Source organism: Sceloporus undulatus, chromosome 5 (assembly GCF_019175285.1).
Source record: "Sceloporus undulatus isolate JIND9_A2432 ecotype Alabama chromosome 5, SceUnd_v1.1, whole genome shotgun sequence".
NCBI lineage: Eukaryota > Metazoa > Chordata > Lepidosauria > Squamata > Phrynosomatidae > Sceloporus > Sceloporus undulatus.
The window spans coordinates 125,687,639-125,708,246 of NC_056526.1; the positions used below are offsets into that span (position 1 = coordinate 125,687,639).

At 40.0% G+C, this 20,608-nt stretch overlaps 1 protein-coding gene across 2 annotated transcripts in view; it reads right to left on the reverse strand.

Moving 5' to 3' along the window:
• Positions 1–20,366, reverse strand: part of MTUS1 (microtubule associated scaffold protein 1) — a 142,280-nt gene extending 121,914 nt beyond the window's left edge. For both annotated transcript variants that reach the window (XM_042470528.1, XM_042470526.1), the window contains exon 1: positions 20,224–20,366. The gene's annotated coding sequence lies outside the window, so the exon portion shown is untranslated. The remainder of the gene's footprint in view (positions 1–20,223) is intronic.
• Between the last annotated feature and the right edge of the window lie 242 nt (positions 20,367–20,608).

The following is a 20,608-nucleotide window of genomic DNA, read 5'->3' on the forward strand; positions in this document are numbered from 1 at the left end:
TAGCCATCATTGATGCCCAAGCTCCATTAGAAGAGGAATGTGAAAAATTAACAGTGCATCTCTTCTTCCCCACAATTTATGAACTTGAGATCAACTCATTACATATTTTTTGTATGGGTCAATAATATTTCAGTTCAGGCAAAGAGTAACTTGCATTAGCTCCATGGATCAATCAACCCATTCAATGCACACACACAGCCTTTCTATGACTTCAATTTCAAAACTATTGCATATTATTAATAAACATTCCTTCCAGAGCCATGACTGGCACACTGAACTACTTGCAATGATTCTTTTGAAACTAGCTACAGTATTGTTTCAGTTTCTTCTGTTCAAATCACCAAAAAATATTGTGCATTTATTCCATGCATAACATAGAATTTCAGTTTTTTTTCTCATATAAACCTTTCAACCCAGTACTGTTCAACATCTTTATCAATGACTTGGAGGAAAAAATTGGGGGAATACTTATCAAATTTGCAGATGACTCTAAAGTGGGAGGAATAGCTAGTACTCTAGAGGACAGGATCAAAATTCAAAATGACCTGAATAGACTAGAAAGCTGGGCCAGAGCTAACAGAATGAACTTCAACAGGGAGAAATGTAAGGTACTGCACTTAGGGCGAAAAAATGAAATGCACAGATATAGGATGGGAGACACCTGGCTTAAGGAGACAACATGTGAAAGGGATCTAGGAGTCCAAGTAGACCACAAGTTGAACATGAGTCAACAGTGTGATGCGGCAGCTAACAAGGCCAATGCGATTTTAGGCTGCATCAATAGAAGTATCGTATCTAGATCCAGGGAAGTAATAGTGCCACTATATTCTGCTCTGGTCAGGCCCCACCTGGAATATTGTGTCCAGTTCTGGGCGCCACAATTCAAAAAGGACATTGAGAAACTGGAGCGTGTCCAAAGGAGGGCAACTAAAATGGTGAAAAGTCTGGAAACCTTGCCCTATGAGGAACGACTCAGGGAGCTGGGGATATTTAGCCTGGAGAAGAGAAGGTTAAGAGGTGATATGATAGCCCTATTTAAATACTGTACTTGAAGGGATGTCATATTGAGGAGGGAGCAAACTTGTTTTCTGCTGCTCCAGAGACTAGGACCCGGAGCAATGGATGCAAGCTGCAGGAAAAGAGATTCCACCTCAACATTAGGAGGAATTTCCTGACAGTAAGGGCTGTTCGACAGTGGAACACACTCCCTCGGAGTGTAGTGGAGTCTCCCTCCTTGGAGGTCTTCAAACAGAGGCTGGATGGCCATCTGTCGACGATGCTTTGATCTGGATTTCCTGCATGGCAGGGGGTTGGACTGGATGGCCCTTGCAGTCTCTTCCAACTCTATGATTCTATGATTCTATGATTCTATGATTCTATGATTCAACATAGATGAAGCCTAGAACTTGTTTTTAACGTCCTAAATATAAATTTGTTAAAGATAATGCAGGCTTTGTAAAAATACAAAACATGCTACTTGATGCACATCAATAGTGTTGCACTTCCTGGAAGGAACAATCAGAAGACTGTTTTATTTGTCTTGGGAAAATAGAGAGCATAACTGAGAAATATCTGTAAGACCTCTATTTACACTAAAACATTAACCTGTGACATTTAAAAGACACAAGAAACTTTGACCTTTACAATCTAAATGTTGGAGTACTTTGGTCACACATGTCCCATCAATTATACTATGCAATTCTGCTGCTACAGCTTAATATGCATCCTTCTCTGTTCATACATGCTGAAAAATTAAGATCTGCCATATAAAACTATGGAGTACACAATATTAACTAATTACAAAATAAAGATTTGAATCTAAAGATTAGTCACATTGTACTATAGTTACTATTGTTGTTATGTGCCTTTAAGTCAGTTCTGACTTATAGTGACCCTATCCTAGGATTTTCTTGGCAAGATTTATTCAAAAGAGGTTTGCCATTGGCTTCTTCAAAGGCAGAAAGTTCATGGTCACCCAGTGGATTTGCAAGGCTGCACAGGGATTTCTCCCCTCTCTCCCTGAGTTCAGCACTCAAACCATTACAGCACTAGGCTCACTGGAATAAACCCACAGAATAAATACAGTGAGCCTTTGGTATCCACTGGGGTTTGGTTCCAGGACTCTCTGTGGATACCAAATAAGTGGATTCTGAAGTCCCATTAAATACAAAGGCGTAATAAAATTGTGTGTCTCTTGTATTAGGTGGCAAAATCTAGATATGCTTTTTTGGAATTTGTATTTTTGGGAATATTTTCCAACTGCACTGATTGTCTCATACTAATCAGACATAAATCCATATAAACATAAACAAGTTATTCTATTGCACCTTGTAGCACCTTTAAGACATGAACCTGAAAGAGACAGGCCACAAGTGTTGCTTCCGGGCTGCATTGGGAGTGTGGCATTTACACCCACACCCCAAACATGGCCGGAAGCTATGCCTGCCTCTTTGCAGACCTTGCCACAAACCCAGATGTCAACTTTGCCCACAATATTCAGGAAATTTCAAATAGGTTTCCCCCACAATATCCCCCACAATATTAGAGGGACTTCCATTTGCTCGTCCTCTAATGTGATATATGCCATCTTCTGTCAGCAACTTGTTCTGTGGTGTGAGCTTGTTCCCATCCAGTATGCATATGGATGACTGGCCTAACGATTTGCAGTATAATGCTATCAATTATCTGGCTGATTTCATCAGCTCCTCCAAATTATTTAGATTATCATGGGTTTCCCCAATAAAATAATATAATGTGCAGGTACTTAAAAACTGATTTTAAGTTTCTAAAGAGAGAAGAATATTCTTAACAGGCTAAATCCAATTGTTACTACCAATTAGTGTAAATCTGCTGAATCAATGGAACTGTTGACTTGCTAAGTGCCCATTTATTTAATAGAACTACTCCAGTTGAGTAGTTCTATTAAATTGAGTGTCATTGTGGTGCTGTGTCTTCAAGTCATTTCTGACTTATGGCAACCCTAGGGCAAACATGGGATATTCTTGGCAAATTTCTTTAGAGGGGGTTTGCCAATATCATCCTCTGAGGCTGTGAAAGTTGCCTAGGGCCCCCCAGGGATTTACATGGCCATGCCAGGATTCAAACCCTGGTCTCCAGAGTCGTAGTCCAACTTTCAAAGCACTACACCACACTGGCTCTATTAAACTGAGAACTACTCAAGCTGATGATAGAATTTACCCAGCTTTCTACAAGTATGATGTTACTGCTGGCATACAGGACTGACACAAAACATTAACAATACTTTCTCAGTGTAAACTACTTTTACCGGAAGGCTGGCAGTAAACAATTTAAACCTAAGCATAACACCAGTGCCAGTGTTCTAGAGAATTCACAGCCATTCAAAAGTGAGAAGCATCAATATATGAACCATCTAAAACAATATGTAACTAAATAATTAAAATATCAGGTGGAATATATTGCAAAACAAGTGCCTTATTAATAAGGACAGAAAAAGTAAGAATGAAAGTGAGAAGTCAGACTGATAAGATTTTGAATTCCTTTCCTGCAAGTGAAAAATGATCTCACCATTCGTCTTTGAGCAAGAAAAGAATCAGCCCAAAGGGTCAACTGCCAGCTAAGGCAACAAGCATGAGAAATGATTGAAATTCAAGAACCAGGCTTTGCAGCCCTGGGCAAGACGATATGTCAACAGAAAAAGATGATATAACTTGCTACGTATGATTATTAATTGTTCTCTTAGTGTAACACTTTTTCTACAAAATACAACTTATTAATTTTGTAAGAATTTAGACAAGGAATATATATGTATGTGAGGAAAAGAAAGGCACCCCGCTTCTTTATGTTATTTCCCATTTATTTATTGCATTGAGCCTGGGGCACAGATAGAGGAGGGCTATAATTCAGAAGCTGTTCCCACATCTCTCTTTTGAAGTACAGTGGTACCTCGGGATACGAAATGATCGGGTTACGAAATTTCCGGGATACGAAAAAGTTGGATTGGCAAAAACTGTTTCGGGTTACGAAATATTTTTCGGGTTACGAAATTCATTTCGGCGCGAAATTCAAATGCTGCAAAGTGCAGCTATAGGCTTTCCAGTGCTAACGGAAAGCCTTTTCGGGTTACGAAATTTTCGGGTTACGAAAGGAATGGCGGAACGAATTAATTTCGTAACCCGAGGCACCATTGTAGAACAAAACAAGGATGCTATACATTGGATTAAGGGACAACCTCCAGATGAAAGAGAACTTAAGAACTTGCTCAAAGACTGGTTCCTCTGTGCAAGAAGCAGATGGGCTCATGGAAACATAGCTCTTTTTGTGATCTGCCTCTGGGCCTCTACTATTCACTCAAAGGTTTTTAAATAAAAAGCTTACTTTCATCCATTGTTTGTTCCAAGTTAGTTTATTTATTAGTAGCAAATAATAACAGACAGCCACCATGGCATAGAGGTTTGAGCGTTGGACTCTGGAGACCACGGTTTGAATCCTGGCTCAGACATGGAAACCCACTGGGTGACCCTGGGCAAGTCATATTGGCTCTCAGCCTCAGGCGAAGCCAATGGCAAACTTCTGAACAAATCTTGCCAAGAAAACTCAGTGATAGGGTCACCTTAGGGTCACTGTAAGTCAGAAACAACTTGAAGGCACACAACAACAACAACATAATAGTAAAACTTAGCAAATTTGCTACTATTTATTTAAAAGATTGTAAGAAGTTATACATATGAAAACATCTCCATTTTATATTTGCTACAAATCTCTCTCTTCTTTGCTTAACAGGAAATGCAGCCATTTGGTCTTTTCTCCCATGTATGTATATGTAAAGCATCCTATGGGCTGGTTTTCTGGATCAAAGAATTTCTCAGCAGACAGCAAGATGTGGATGAATATGTGGACTACATTATCAACTGAAGAACTGTATTCATCAGCAGTAATGAATTTGACGAGTCAGTGCTCTTTCACACACCACAATTAGGGTGCTATGATTCCACTTTAACTGGTGTAGTTCCATCCTATGGAATCCTGAAATTTGCAGTTTAAATCCATGGTGGAACTACTTGTATGCCTTCAAGCTTCCAACTTATGGTAACCCTCAAACAAACCTATCACCAGGTTTTCTTAGCAAGATCTGTTCAGAGGGGGTTTGCCATTACTTTCCTCAGAAGCTGAGAGTGTATGACTTGCCCAAGATCACCCACTGGGTTTCACTGGCTGAGCAAAGATTTGAACTTTGGTCTCCAAAGTCATAGCCATGCTGGCTCTCCTGAGGCTAACTTCCACCCTTTATTTCCAGTTCAGTACCCCCACCCCCAATTGCCAACCATTGGGGGAGATTATCAAGCATTTTCTATTTCAAGATCGCAAGGCTGTTCACTTACAGCATTGAACACTCTGCCTTATAAATCAATTCTGGTTTTAATTAAGTCAAGGTTTTTAATTTTTGTTTGTTTTACAAAACTTTCCCAGTTTGTGGCCTCTTTTCCCTTAGGCCAGAGGAAATGAAGGTTTGCTGTTAATTAGTTTGCCATTCCTCTCAGAAAGCGGAGAACACACCCAAACACCATCCAGTTGCCTTTTCATGCTCCTCAGTTATATAAGCTCTTCTGCAATACAAATAAAATTCCATTCACACCGACAGTGGGAACCATATTAAAGTTACATATTAAAGTTATTTTCTAGTCCTTTCTTCATATCTTACTTTACATTAAACCAAGAGAAAAGAACTAGATAGCACATTCCCGATGAGCAAAATCCAACAATAGACAAAATCATGTTTCATTTTTATCTGAATGAGGTGAAAATGATAATACAGTACAAAATACCTATGGTGATGCAATATATATTGCTTATTCAATATATAAGTACTGTTCAAATTGTTGAAAGCAATCTTCTAATGAGAAAAAAAGTAGGAGATATGGTTTGGGCTCTTCATCAACGTGGTGCTCATGTTGTTGTTGGACACAGAGAACCCAAAACTGCTACTGCCAAAGTTGTTTGTGTTTACTTCAACTGCCATCTGTTATCACTGCAGCAAGCAGGTTGATAAAATCATAGTGCCATACATTTTACATTTGCTGTAAAAAGCTGCCATGTCTCTCAAGTTTGCCGCATGTATAACAGAAAGCATATGCACTTATTACACACTAATCTAAATATATAAAATGTAAATGGCATTGCCAGCAGCTACTTCATGTGTGCCTCTCAACTGATATGTAATTTGGCTCTCAGCCCCTGGAATTCAAATGAGAGCTAAATAAGAATTAATTGTGAAACAGCACACAGGTGTTCAGACCATACGGTGAATTACTTGTCCTCATTCTAAATAACTTGATAGAGACCATTGGCATCATTGATCATAGTACCTCTTGTCACTGGAGAGTGTGGGTTTTGTATTTGTTTTTTAAAATAAAATTAACTTTATTAACAAATTGGTTTACAAAGAAAATACAAATAAAGATATAGAGCAAAAATAAGCAAAAATAGACACAAGGAATAAAAATATATAAAGAATAGAGCCACTACCCCCTTCTCCCCTTCCCCACTGTTACTTCCCATACTACTCTGTGATCTCTAACTATTACATGTACCCCCATAGCTATTCCATCTTTTGCTACTCTGTGCCTTCAAGAGATTTCTGATTTATGGCAACCCTAAGGCAAACCTATCACAGGACTTACTTGGCAAGATTTGTTCAGAGGTTTGTCATTGCCTTCTCCCTGAGGCTGAGAGCATGCAACCTGCCCAAGGTCAACCAGTAAGTTTTATGATTCAGCCAGGACTCAAACCCTGGTCTCCAGTATCGTACGCTCAAACCACACTACACCACACTCTTTTATAAACCAACTTTTCTACATTTTCCTATAGTTTATTTGACACTAACAATGATATAACTCAACATCTTCCTGTTAGAAGCATATTCCAATCTTACTATCAAAACTTACAATCACATTATCTCTTGTTCTTTTTTAAACATAATTTATAAAAGGTTGCCACATTTGCACATATATTTGTGTTGAGTGTCCTTTTAATAAATTGAACAGCTTATCAGATTTTTCCAGATCCCATAATTTTTTTACCCACACCTTGATACTTGCAATACCCTTCTGTGTAATATTTAGTACGGTACACAGTAGTCTTCCTCTTGTAGTCATATAGCAAATTAACTATGCTCCCTTTATGTGTCTTCTTACTGAGGTCCACTGTATTTAAAAGACACAATTTTGGTCTAGCTCTATTTCTAATATCAAAATGTTGTTTATCCTTCGTCTATTTTTGCCTCTCTCTCTCTCTTTTTGCACCCCATCATTAATGATAAAAGGAACCATTTATTTATTTATTTATTTATTTGCAATTCCAACTTTTACTATTTGTATGTTAATATATTTTTGACAATTTGTCCAGGGTGAAGTACCTGGAGATTCTGGAAAATACAGTCATGGTGGAAAAGCCAGTTCTAGGTTGGCAGAAATTTTGAAAGCTATGGCCTCCAAGGTAACTTCCTCTGAAATTTCATCTGCCTCATGGGTATGGCAAGCTACATAGGAGAAGCTGAGAAGTCTTGCTGCTTGAATGAGATGTAGCACACATAGAAAAGACTCAGATTTGGTAGGAACCGGGGGTTTCGGAATCCTTGTTAACATCATGGCCAAATGTTAACAGCTGCCCACCAGTGTAAAGAGTCAATTTGTATTACTGGCATTGTTTGATACTTTTTGCATTAGGTTAGCAGTTTGATGTTGTGAAAAGATATAAAGTCTAGGAATAGGTTGGAAGAGTGAATGTTCTACTGTTACTAATCTGATTGTACAATTTGTACAGCTATTGGAGTGGGTAGGGGCATAGTTGTGTATTTTGATATTTGTTGTTTGCTTCTGCATTTTACAACCCTGTAGAGCAGTGGTTCCCAACCTGTGAGTCGGGACCCCTTTGGGGGGTCGAATGACCCTTTCACAGGGGTCACCTAAGACCATCGATAAATACATATTTGCATGTAGCAATGAAAATAATTGTATGGTTGGGGGTCGCCACAACATGAGGAACTGTATTAAAGGGTTGCGGCATTAGAAAGATAGACTCTACTGCTGTAGAGTCTATCTTCTATCACCCCAAGATAGAACACTAGGGCACTAGTACAAAGGCCCCATTTAGCCAGCAATAGGAAATCTGACCACTGGCCAGGGATTGTGGAGGTAGAGTTAGTTGCTTAGCAGAAAGTAAGAGTGGCTGAGAACCGTTCTTGCTCATTCACCAATAACTTCTCACCATTACATGCAAAGTGGGTTGCTATGTAGAAAGATGAGATTTGTATGTGTTTCACTTTCACTTTTCAATTAGAGAGATATTGAAGTAGTCTTAGGAATTGTGCGACACATTTGTGAGACAAATCTTTACAAGAATGGAAAATTAATAATCAATGAACCTGAACAATTCATGAAAGACAATTGAAAGTCAGAGAAAAACTCGGCTATCTCCAATGCTACATGGCTGAAAGGTGACGAAAATGGCATGGCTAGTGCCATAACACAAAAAGGAGAGCATTAAAGCACATTTTAAAATCACTAATCAGACTTTGAATTTTATACATTTGCAATACGATTATTGTAAAAGTCTAATGAGCTGGAACATACATTTGAATCAGTAAGCAGAGAACAGGCATTTTCCCCACATGAACATTCTATATCTATACCATTCCACTCTGAGACAGGTTAAGGTATTATCCTACTAAATTCAAAAGGTGTTTTGCAGCTCAAAACTACCCCCATTAAAGACAAGCTTTCTAAACCAAAGCAACATACCATAAAATCCAGCTTTAATGGCAGTTTACTTGTTAGTTCCCATCACATTCAAAAACTGATTTATAAGATAACCTTACAGATGCTATGCATTCCACTAGCCACAATTTACATTTGCCATCAGTTTCATTGTAAGAATCTGGAGTCCACATCTGTATAGTCATAGCTTGATGCCTCCACCATGAAATGGTAACTTGATTATATTAATATCAAAGTGCTGACATGTTGTTTTCATCATATTTTTCCAAGTGATTCATACACATAGTCAGGAGCCATTAAGTAATATTCATGAACATATGTATGTATGTATTGCCTCAGCTTATATTGAAAGTTGTTGGTATCCTTTTAATCAGCCACAACTTTATTCAAATGGTATTAATCCATAAAAGTAAACAATGAAACACTTTTAAAACCACAGTAGTTTTGTCTATTCCATTCCCTGTATAACCAAGGAAACAACCGAGTGTTTTGATCCATATAGAAAAAGAAGATACTTCTGATTCTGAATGGAACAGCTAGTTTAAGCTTCAACACAGTTGGTAAGTACTGTATATACTCAGGTATAAGCCTAGACATTTCACTAAAAAAAAGGACACAAAAAACCAAAGTCAGCTTACCCACAGGTCAATTTAACTACTGTACTTTAACTCTTATTTTTAAAAGGAACCGTTTCCTGGTGAATGACAAGAGTCTAATCTGTCCTGGAAGCACTGATCCCCCTCTACTCTTTCATCCACCTCTTTCATCCGCCTTCAGTGTAAGCACAAACAGTTATGCCTGATGGAATTTTGTAAGTTCTTTGGCATTGTTTTCCTTTGCTTCATCCTTTAGATACTTTGTTATGTGCCCCTAAGTTTTATCCTCGACTTATCCATGGGTCATATTAAAATCCATAATTTTGGCCTCGAAACCTGTCTTTGACTTATACATGAGGTCGACGTATAGTCAAATATATACTGTATTTACCATGAAAGCTGCATTAACTGGGGAAGTGAAGCACTTGTGAGTTCTATAGTTCTCAATCTTCAGTCTTCACTAAGCTTGAGATTTCAGCTCACAGAATTCCTGACCATCAGCCACGCTGGCTTGGGTTCTGAGAGCTGAATTCCTGGAAGATTGAGAAACACTGCATTATACTGTTAAGCAAGTTTATCTGCTTCGTTTCAGAACTCCCCTGTTCATTGCTTTAAAGAGATTTAAAATCAAAGACTGTTTAAAAAATACTACAAGTGCAGCTGAATACCATGTCCACTAAATTCATTCACATTCTTTAGAGGGCATATAGCCAAAATGTTTTCCCATTAAAACCCAGAATACAGTACCAGAAACACACACCCTGTGCTCAACCAGGGCTACAGTTTACTGATTTAGTTGAGCACAACATACTTCATAACTGAAGCAGGAAATTGTTTTCTTTATCTGCTTTTTTTAAAGTTGATTTTAAGCCTGCCATTTATGCACATACATTTATTTCAAAAACAGAAAACTAGAAGAAGTTTGCTTACTTAGAATGAAGCCCCAATGTTTTCAGTGACTCTCAGTCATGACATTGACAGCAAATGTTTAACATCATAACATGAGCACAGTGTTTCCCAAACATCTAACAAAATGAACCATATATATAGATGGTAGGCTGACGGTTCATATTTTTCCTACCTTAACACAATCTATTCATTGTGCATTCATACTGCAATAAAACTTGATTAAACATCTGTTATAAGGTAACCTGATTTTTCCAATAACTTTACAAGGCAGCCTGGAAAATGTTTAACCCAATGGTATTTTATATTCCCACATACCAAAGCTAGGTACTTAGAGATTTCATCAGGTTATTCCAGATTATTGAGCTTGTGCTGTCCATTCGTTAGTGGGTCATTCTCTGCTTGGGGCATGACTACTTTTAAAAAGAATTTGTAATCATTTAATGTCTTAGTGAGCCACATGAAACCATACACATGCTATTCCTTCCTTGGCCAGAGAAAGAACAATGGTATCATATTTAAAGTGAGTGCCCTTTCCAGTTTCTCCTGTTTTTTCCCAGCCACATTGTATAAAAAACAGAGAAAGATAGAAGTACAAGTATCCAAAGCTATTCACCTCAAGCTGACTGGCATGACTATCACTACAAGTCACGGGACAAAATAGTTACCAAGTTCTGAGTGTTAAACAGACCACATATTAAAAAGATTTACTTTAAAATTTAAACTCCATGTTTGAGATATTAAATTCCAGTTCAGTTTTTCAAAATCTAAGCATATTCAATTTCCAAATGCACCATTTATTTATCTATTTTAAAGCCATCCTTTAAAAACAAAACAAAAAATCAAAATAAAATGTTTAGCTAGATGTTTTGAAACACCCCCCCCCCATTTTTTGCTTCACAGATCAGTGTTACTATATTACTGCAAAGTAACTGCTGTCAATTTTTTTTACAATATTTGGCACACAGGTGTGCATTTGAGAGCTGTCATATCTTGAAACACTGATGAAACACACATTCACTACTTCAAGATTTAGCCAGAGAAAGCCTCCAGAAGTGGTTCATGTATCTTGACACCAATTACTCAAAACTAAATGCTCCATAATTTTGCATTATTACTGGTGGGTGGCCTCAAAGAAAATAAAAAGACAAAAGGCTGACACATCAGCAAGTGAAGTCACAACATACTGAATTCTCAGATTTTTAATTATTTAAAAAAAAGAAAAAAGAAAACAGGGACAGGATTAACCTGCAGGACTAATCCAGTTATACTTCAACAGAGGCCCTCTCAGGTCAAGGCTAAGGTCTTTGACTGTGGAGGAGAGAAAGAATATGCAAGAAGGACACAGAAGGCTTCAAAGAAACAACAAACTTCATGTCTGGCTAACTTTTTTATTAAAAAAAATCCAGTAATTATATATCATTTTAGAAAAGACAGAACCAAATGCCTTCTCCTCTAAATATAAAGCACTTATAATTGTTCAGGGTTTGTGTTTCTTTTTCATACACAATACATATTTAATATCTGACTCACAGAACATTTTGTTTGGTTTGGACAAGCTTTGAAAAGAAAACACCAGCCTCTGATGTTTGGTATATTAAGGTGAAATCTAGGAGCCCATTCACACCATAGAAATAATCCAGTCTGACACTGCTTTAATTGCCATGACTCAATGCTATAGAATTCTGGGAACTGTAGTTTTGTAAGAGACTTGGGTGAAACAAACAGGCAGAAAAAAGTGTCTTGAAACTGCCTTTTCCAAAGCCGCATTGAAACCCAACTAACTGCGACGGCCACTCCAAAGGTGGCTGGAGTGCACATGTCATAACTACATGGTGCAGCATCAAGCCATGCCGCTGGGTACCTTTTTTTTGCTGCCCCCACCCCCACTATCCCTGTACATCTTTGCAGGAGCGATCCCCCTGCAACTGCCATGCCATTGGATGGCCATCCCTGTGAACTTGCACACATTCGGAACCGGGCATCAGAGCAGAGGTGTGCCCATGCAGATGCTGGCAAGGTACAATCATGGCCCCCTTCACACACATCCTTCACCCCCCCTTCACTCCATGGCCCCTCTTTGACTGTTTGTTTCATGTATGTTGTACTTATCTCCATGAGAGGTGTCAGTTTCTCTTTTGGGCACTGCCACCCTCACAGCTTGGGTACAGCACAATTAGAGTTAGGGTTTGGAAAGAGCGCCCTTTCAGAGCTGCCCTGGTGTTGGTGCATTTATACGTACATGCAAATGTGCTCACGTTACAGGAAGAAAAGGAAAAATCCAGTTCCCTTTTAGTCCAGCTTTTCTCCCTGTAGCATGGCTTGGATGTATTTTCCGGCTGGCTTCAAGGCGTACATCATCTAAATGCCCCACCTCAAAGCCAGCCAGAAACATGCTTATTTTGACCATCTGTTTCTCCCCTTAGTCCTCTCTGTCAAGAGAGTTCTGATGCCACAACAAACTAAAATTCCCACAATTCCATAGCAGCCATGGCAGTTAAACCCAGATCAAACTGCATTATTTCTGCAGTGTACATTTGGAACACTTTTTGGAATTTACAATTCCCAGAATTCCATAGCACTGAGCCATGGCAGTTAAAACGACGGTGAACCAAATTATTTCTGCAGTGTAGATGCAGCCTAGAAGTACCTGAACTAGTAGCTACGAAAGAGATTAAGACCAAAAAGGGAATGCAATTATGGCTTCCTCACTATCACTATCCCTGCATCTTTTACAATATTAATAAGGTCAAACATATAGCATTACACTGACTTTACGAAACACTGTTCTATGAAAGAGAAGCAATTTAATTCATGTACACAAAGTAGTTCTTTTAGAAGCATTTACAACTACAAAAATCCTAAACTTAAGTACAATACCATATACTGTATATTAATACCTTCTCTTTTGTCCATTCACCCACTAAACTAAATCAGGCAGATATTTGGCATCTGTTTGTTTATTTAATGTGATCTCTCAATAGTAGAGAGAAAGACTGGGTATAAATTCAATAAATAAATAAATAAAAAAGCAGGGGGGAAAATTAAATGGATAATGATCCAATTCCAGATTGGTTTATTTATTTAATTTATATCCCACCTCACTTCCAACATGAGACCCAAAACCACTTACAGCAAGACCAAAACAAAATAAAAAGTGGGTGATATAAAAAGCTTAAAAAACAACAACAATATGTACTGTTGTCGTGCCAGGTTTCCCACATCCTATATCAGGCATTGACTTAGCTACATAAATCATGAAGGCATTACTACAGACTTCCATAAGGAATGGGAAATGGAATGGGGACTGGAAGAACAAAATAACACTGCCCCCAACTTTGGAAAATATTTGTCTTTCAATTAAGAAGTCTTACTACTAGTTGAAAAGGTGGATCCTAACTCTGTCAGGACTGCAGGCTATTGGCCTAGACCCTCCAGATCTTTTGGACTGCAACTTGCATTGCCCCCAGCCCAGACTTGCATAATGCTTTTTAGGTATGGTTTGAATTGTAGTCCATACATCATTGTTCCCACTATGGTTTAAACCTGATCAAGATTTTAAATGATCCAGTACAAACCACCATGGTTCCCACTCAATTTGAATCACGGAAGCAATTCAAAGAGGGGCCACGGTTTTTACTCATTTAACACTCGTCAAAAAGATGCTGAATCCCAAATTTCCCAAATAAATTGATTCAGCCCAGTGGGAACCATGCAGATTCACATCCGTACCCTGGCACAAGTGGGAACAAGAGAGGCAGATTAGAATCCGCCTAGCTATGACAGCTGGGGACAGCTGCAAGGGCCCTGGCCATCTCCCCTGCCACTGGCCTCCCTGTCTGCCTCACCTCTCCTTACCTGGTCACCAGCCTCTCCTCGGCCTTCTGCATCCTCCTTCAGCTTCCCTGTGGGCTTCATCCACTTGGCAACCTCCTTCCCAAGCTTTCCCACTTGGCAACCTTCTTCCTCCATTCTTGGCCTCCTTGTGGCCGGGGAAGCTGGGAAAGAGGTCGTAGGGCTTCCCTGGTTTCCCTGAAACCGCTTTCCCAGTTTCCCCAGATGTGAAGAGGCTGGGAATGGAGGAAGAAGGTCGCTGAGCAGGGAAGCCTGGGAAGGAGGTTGCTGATTGGAAGAAGCCCACAGGGAAGCCGACGGAGGACGCAGAAAGCCAAGGAGAAACTGGTGGCCCAGGTAAGGAAAGGCAAGGCAAGCAGGTGACAGGAGACATGGCCAGACCTTCCCACTACCTTTGCACCACTCCTCTTGTTCCGGCGCACAGTGGGAACCACGCTTATTGCTGAACTGATTCCTGGATTTGGCCACAGAAACCAATCCAGCAATAAGTGGGAATGGCCCCTAAATGGTGTTGGTTAGCAAAAGTTTCATCTAGACAGTTTAATTACAAATTGTATACCAGCTGCATGTCAGATTGTTTAATAAATTCACTTTAGAAATTAACATACTATTCCATGACAACCTACTGTTCATTATCTGAACATCAGCCCAGCCCAGCATAATTAATGTGCCTAGGCTTAACCAGAAAGGTAGCCATCCATCTGAAACTGTGCTCAAATCTTTCACTGCTACCACTAATGGCTATAGCAACACACATAGCTTAACCCAGATAGTCTGGGCTAAGAATGCAATTGTGTTTTTAAGTGAAAGAACATTTCTACTAGACGTGAAAGTGAACTGAAGTGCTACTTGACACTGTTCAGCCTGCCCGACAGAGAAGCATTTGATTGCATCTCCTCTCTTGTAACCAAAAGCAAGCGTGCATATCCATGACAGTTGTTTCAGTGACAGCTTCATCCAACACCATCCAGACCAATTCAGGTTTTCCATATGGTTGGCAATCTTGGCTTCAAGCAGTATGAAAGTCAGTTTGGGAGTGTTTCCACCACTCCCAGACTTTGGGAATTCCTTTCTTAGCTCTACAGTTCTTCTGGCTTTTATAACCTCACCTCATATTATTTTTTCAATATGCCTCAACAGTCAAAAAGGGACAACCAATTAAAAAAGACTAGAAATGAAAAAATACAAGTGATCACAAACTTACAAATGAACTTCAGTAAATGCTGACCAAATGGCTAGACAGATATCCATATGCATATGTGGGTGTTTTTATGTGCTTGCTCAGGGGAGGAGGATTGTCACTGGCTAACCTCCAGACAGCTTATAAATATTAGCTCATTACTGGGTTACTCTTACTAAATTCAGTACAAAACCTGTAGCAGCTATCAATGTGATGAAAAAACCTGACACTACACATTAGCCCAGCTGAGAGGAAGCAATACAGGAGCAATTTGATGCCAGGAATGGAGTGGGAATGACAGAGAAAAAGAGGAAGGCAGACGTCTGGATTCAGTCGATTTAAAGGGTCTAACAGTTGTTTTTGGCTCAGGGATTTGAATGACTAGAGGGCATTAAGCTGGAGGCACATAAAAATTGTCCACATCAATACAAAGGAGAATAGCCAAGACAGTAAGGTCGGATTCATGGTCCTAAGAAAAACATAAATCCTTGTTTATTCGTGAATATATCAACATTACACTTGTAAACTTGCTAAGACTACACTGTTGGATGGTGCTTGTCAGAGGTCTGTGGTAAGGTTTTATTATTCTGTCACTTTTAATAAACAGACTATTCCACAGTCATGACATCATTCATTTTCACAACCATCATACAAAAAGACAAACAAAAAAACAAACCACCATAAACAAAGTAATAATCCATTTTACAGAAAGGAAACTGAGGCAGGCCATGATGAAGTCTCTCTCAGGTTAAACTCGAGGGATAGATACACATCTGAAACACTTTTGAGTCCTTCTCTCTCCCTCCCCCTCTCCCTCTGTGTAGGAGTATTTAGTCTGGAGATTTAGTATTTAGGAGAGACATTCTTAAGAAGCCAGATGTACATTCTAGCAGAAATAGATTTATGCAGAAGTGTAAGAAATACTGGGTTTTAAGGAAACTCTAAACCAGACTGAAATTTGAAATTCTTACTGGCTAGCATATACATTATTTAACTATAGGTATCTCTCAGCATGGTTTAGTCATTTGAACACTGGACAATGACTATGGAGACCAAGACTGGGATCCCTCCTAGGCCATGGAAACCCACTGGATGACTGTGGGCGAGACACATTCTCTCCGCCTTGGAAGAAAGCAAAGGCAAACCAACTCTGAACAAATCTTGCCAATTAAACCTGATGATAGGGTTGCCATAAGATGGAAACTAATTGAAGCCAAACAACAAATGTTCCATTAGTCTTATGCAAAGAAAACCCGGTGATAGATTCACATTAGGGTCACCTAAGTCGGAACTTGAAGGCACACAACATCTTCTCCAGTCTACTCCACATATTAGTATCACACGCACACACAAAAACAAAAAAATGTTCTGAGACTGCATTTCTGTGCCAGCTGTGGCAACATTAACCCATTATCCATTAGTGCTCTCAAAGGCTAACTGGGAAAGCCAGCATGATGTAGTGGTTTGAGCATTGGACTATGACTCTGGAGAACAGGATTCGAATCCCTACTCAGCCATGAAACACACTGGGTGACTCTGGACAAGTTGCACTCTCTCGGCCTCAGGGGATGTGATGGCAAACCCTCTCTGAAGAAACTTGCCAAGAAAACCTCTAAAGTGCAGAGTGACCAGATGTCCTAACCACAAAGGAGGACAAGGCACCACAAAATGCAGGGCATTCAAGAAGCAATGTAGGACAGCACAAAATAAATACTAAGAACACTAATATAAATATATATTCATGTTTCATAGTCCTGCTCAAAATGGAGGACATTTTGGACAGAAGGCTGAAATGTAGGGCAGGTGCTGGAAAAGGAGGACATCTGGCCCCGCTGCATAAGTTGGAAATGACTTGAAAGCACACAACAACAACAACCACAACATTTTTAAAGAGTTGGCTTTGTATGTTGCTTTTTTTTAAAAAAAACATTACTTTTTATCAAAGTGTAGTAACTTAAAAACAAAGAGTCTTACATTTTGTTGCCCTGTCTTTAACATATATTGTACAATGACATTTCTTGTCATGAATAACCACAATCTCTATAAACTCTTTTTTCTATTTCTGAGCTTCCTATTGCCTTTCTGGTTTGTGTGGCCTGGAGATCTTTGCCATTATCCACTTTTATTTCTCCTGTATTTTACAACAAGAACAACAACAACAACAACAATAATAATAATAATAATAATAATAATAATTTATAGCCCGCCCAATCACAAGGAAACTGGGCGGGTTACAACAATAAAAAATACTAGTCCCTTCCCAACACCCCCCCCACCCCAATTATGTCTCGCCTCAGGTTATTATTTATTACTTGAGATTTTTGTACGATCTACTTAATATACATACATATCTATATATCCATATGCACATCTGTATATATAGAATCACAGAATCATAGAGTTGGAAGAGACCACTAGGGCCATCCAGTCCAACCCCCTGCCATGCAGGAAATCCAAATCAAAGCATCCCTGACAGATGGCCATCCAGCCTCTGTATATGTATACACAACTTTTATTCCTTTGTTTCATTCAGCTCCATTTAGTCTTACAGTATTCTGTGAGTAGTTCCCATTCCTTTTCTACTTTTCCCCATTTATCAGCTGTGTTCATCTGTCCATCTCTGTTACCTCCAAGGGCTTTGTGTGTTGCTTTGTAAGAACAACCTGCCAGATCCCTTTTCCACAGGCTTTTTGCAGCACAAAGCAGTCACCCAAGGGATCAGTGAGAGAAAGATTCCTTTGACCTAGTCAGGAGGACATCCTTGCCAACTTTTTCCCTTAAGTGCCTGGGACTGACTGGCTAAATCCAGGGGGAAGGCAAGGCAAAGCATGGCACAGCCATGACCTGAGCCATGACCTGAGCTATTACCCAAGCAAATGTATGCCCTAACTAACTATAAGCAGTTTATCACACGGGAGGAATTTCTCTTAATTTCGAATGAAAAGAAAGTGGGGGCAGAACGCATTCACGTAAAGTCGCTAGTTCAGCGAATTTATGTGAATTCGAATTGCATTCCAACTGACTTCCCATTACCCAAAAATAGCATGCCATTGCCCAAAATTGCGTGTGGTAGTCTATCATGCAATAACGTTAAACCCCATGATTGAGTTCAGGTTGCCATTGGATTATACTTCCAATTTCCCTTGTCTGATAAACTCCTATAACTATTTTCAACATAGTTGCTGGGACATTTAAGGCCAACTGATGCATTTCTTTTCCTTCCCACCCAACACTAAGAAAAACTCTTCTGGGGGTGTTACTGTTGCAGAGGAGCCTTCACACAGCCCAGCTTCTCTCCTTAAACCAGAGGGACCAGATTATGTCCTCCTCTGAAAGGAGGACTTTTTTACACCGCAAAATGTGGGGGACATGCCTGGACAAAATGTGGGACATGGCCACAGAAAAAGCTCAAACCACATTGTAAACCACTTAAGAGAGTGCTTAAGTGCACTGATAAGCGCTACAAAAATGTACTTGCTATTGCTATGCTCAAAATGGAGGACGTTTGGGGGTTCCTCCTGCAAAGGAGGTGGAAATGTAGGGCGTGTCCTGGAAAAGGAGGACCAAGCCTGGTCACCTTGAGAATCCCAGATATCCCAAGCTCAAACCACCACAAAACAACCCCTCAAACTGACTATAGATATGTCCAAATCTCAGAGGAGGACGAGGCACCTCAAAATGTGGGACATGATCACGTAAAAAGCTCCTATAAAACACTCCTATAAAATGTAAATGTGTGCTTCTTAGTCATATGCTTAAAATGGAGGACCTTTGGGAATTCCTCTTGCAAAGGAGGTGGAAATGTAGGACATGTCCTGGAAAAGGAGGACCAAACTTAGTCACCTTGAGAATCCAAATATCCCAAATCTTAACTCAACACTCAAACTGCCACAAAACAATCCCTCAAGTTGACTATAGATATGTCCAAATCTCAGAGGAGAAAAATTGAGGACATGACCAAATACAAGGCTAAGGACACTCCTAGCAAATGTAAAATCCATGCTCAAAATGGAGGACCTCAGAGTCAATTTTTACTGCTTTTGGCCACTGGCCTTTGCATAAACAAGGATACAAACATAAAACAGAAACATAACATACATGCAGAATGCAACATACAGTACAAAATATACACTTGAAAAAATGGAGGAGGTGTTGGGATCCCTCCTGGACAGGGAGGCTGGGATGGAGGACCAGGGCAAGAGTCACAGGAGTGAAACACACACTTTTGGAGCAGAGCTTGGACCTCCAGGCCAAAAGAAATGGAGGGAAAGGACCCAGTTTGGGCCCCAGTCCCAGCTCCAAAGTTGCCTTTGCAAACAGGGAAAGGAGAAGAGGGAATAAAAGAGGTGGAAGGGGAGCCTAGGCGCCTCCTGCTGCCCCCCAACAAGCCCCGGGACAGACAGCCAAAGTTCAGGGCGTCGCAGTGCAGAAGAAAGGAGGAGTCCCTGGGTAGGACAACAAGGGCAACAGGGACAGGGCTGGCTGCCTTCCTTCCAGGCTTCCCCACTTTCCTCCCCAGCAGCCTCTCTTCATTTTCAATTGCTTACATGCAGCACAGCTGTGGAATATATGCATACATACATACATACATATAATATTCACAGCTATGCATGTATCTCTCTCTCTCTCTCTCTATATATATATATATATATATATATATATTACAACTATGCCTATATGCTCTCTCTCGCTCTCTCTCTCTCTCTATATATATATATATTACAACTATGCCTATATGTTCTCTCTTTATACACACACATACATATATATTACAACTATGCATGCATGCTCTCTCTCTATATATATATATATTTCACAGCTATGCATATATGCTCTCTCTCCAGCTCTGCATGCATGTCTGCAACTAAAAACTGGCCAGCCCAGAGCTTTCTCTCCTGTGCTGCAAATTGCTCTTTGCAGGGTTCTCCTTTACCTTGCTCTGCTCAGCAGCAGCACCCCAGCCTCCTCCTGGCGCTGATTTGAGCCAGCTAGAGTTGTGTGCCTCCTCCTCCTCCTTGTGAGTGTGTGCAGGGCTGGCTTTTTGCCTCCTGCTGGCCAGTGCGCATGCTCAGTGCCGGCTTCCCAGCCAGGACCAAGCCTCTAGCCAGCCAGTGCCTGCCTTGCCTTCCTCTACCTATCTTTTTTTTCTTCTTGCTCTGGCGCCTGGAGGGAGCCGCAGCAGCAGCACCACCACCTGCCTCTGCCTGTGACGTCACCGCATTCCATCCTTAGTACCTGGGAAGGAAGGAGGCAAATCACGATTTAAAAATTGGCGGGAAGTTTCCTTTCCCTGCAACAGTCCACTTCTGGTGTCCATC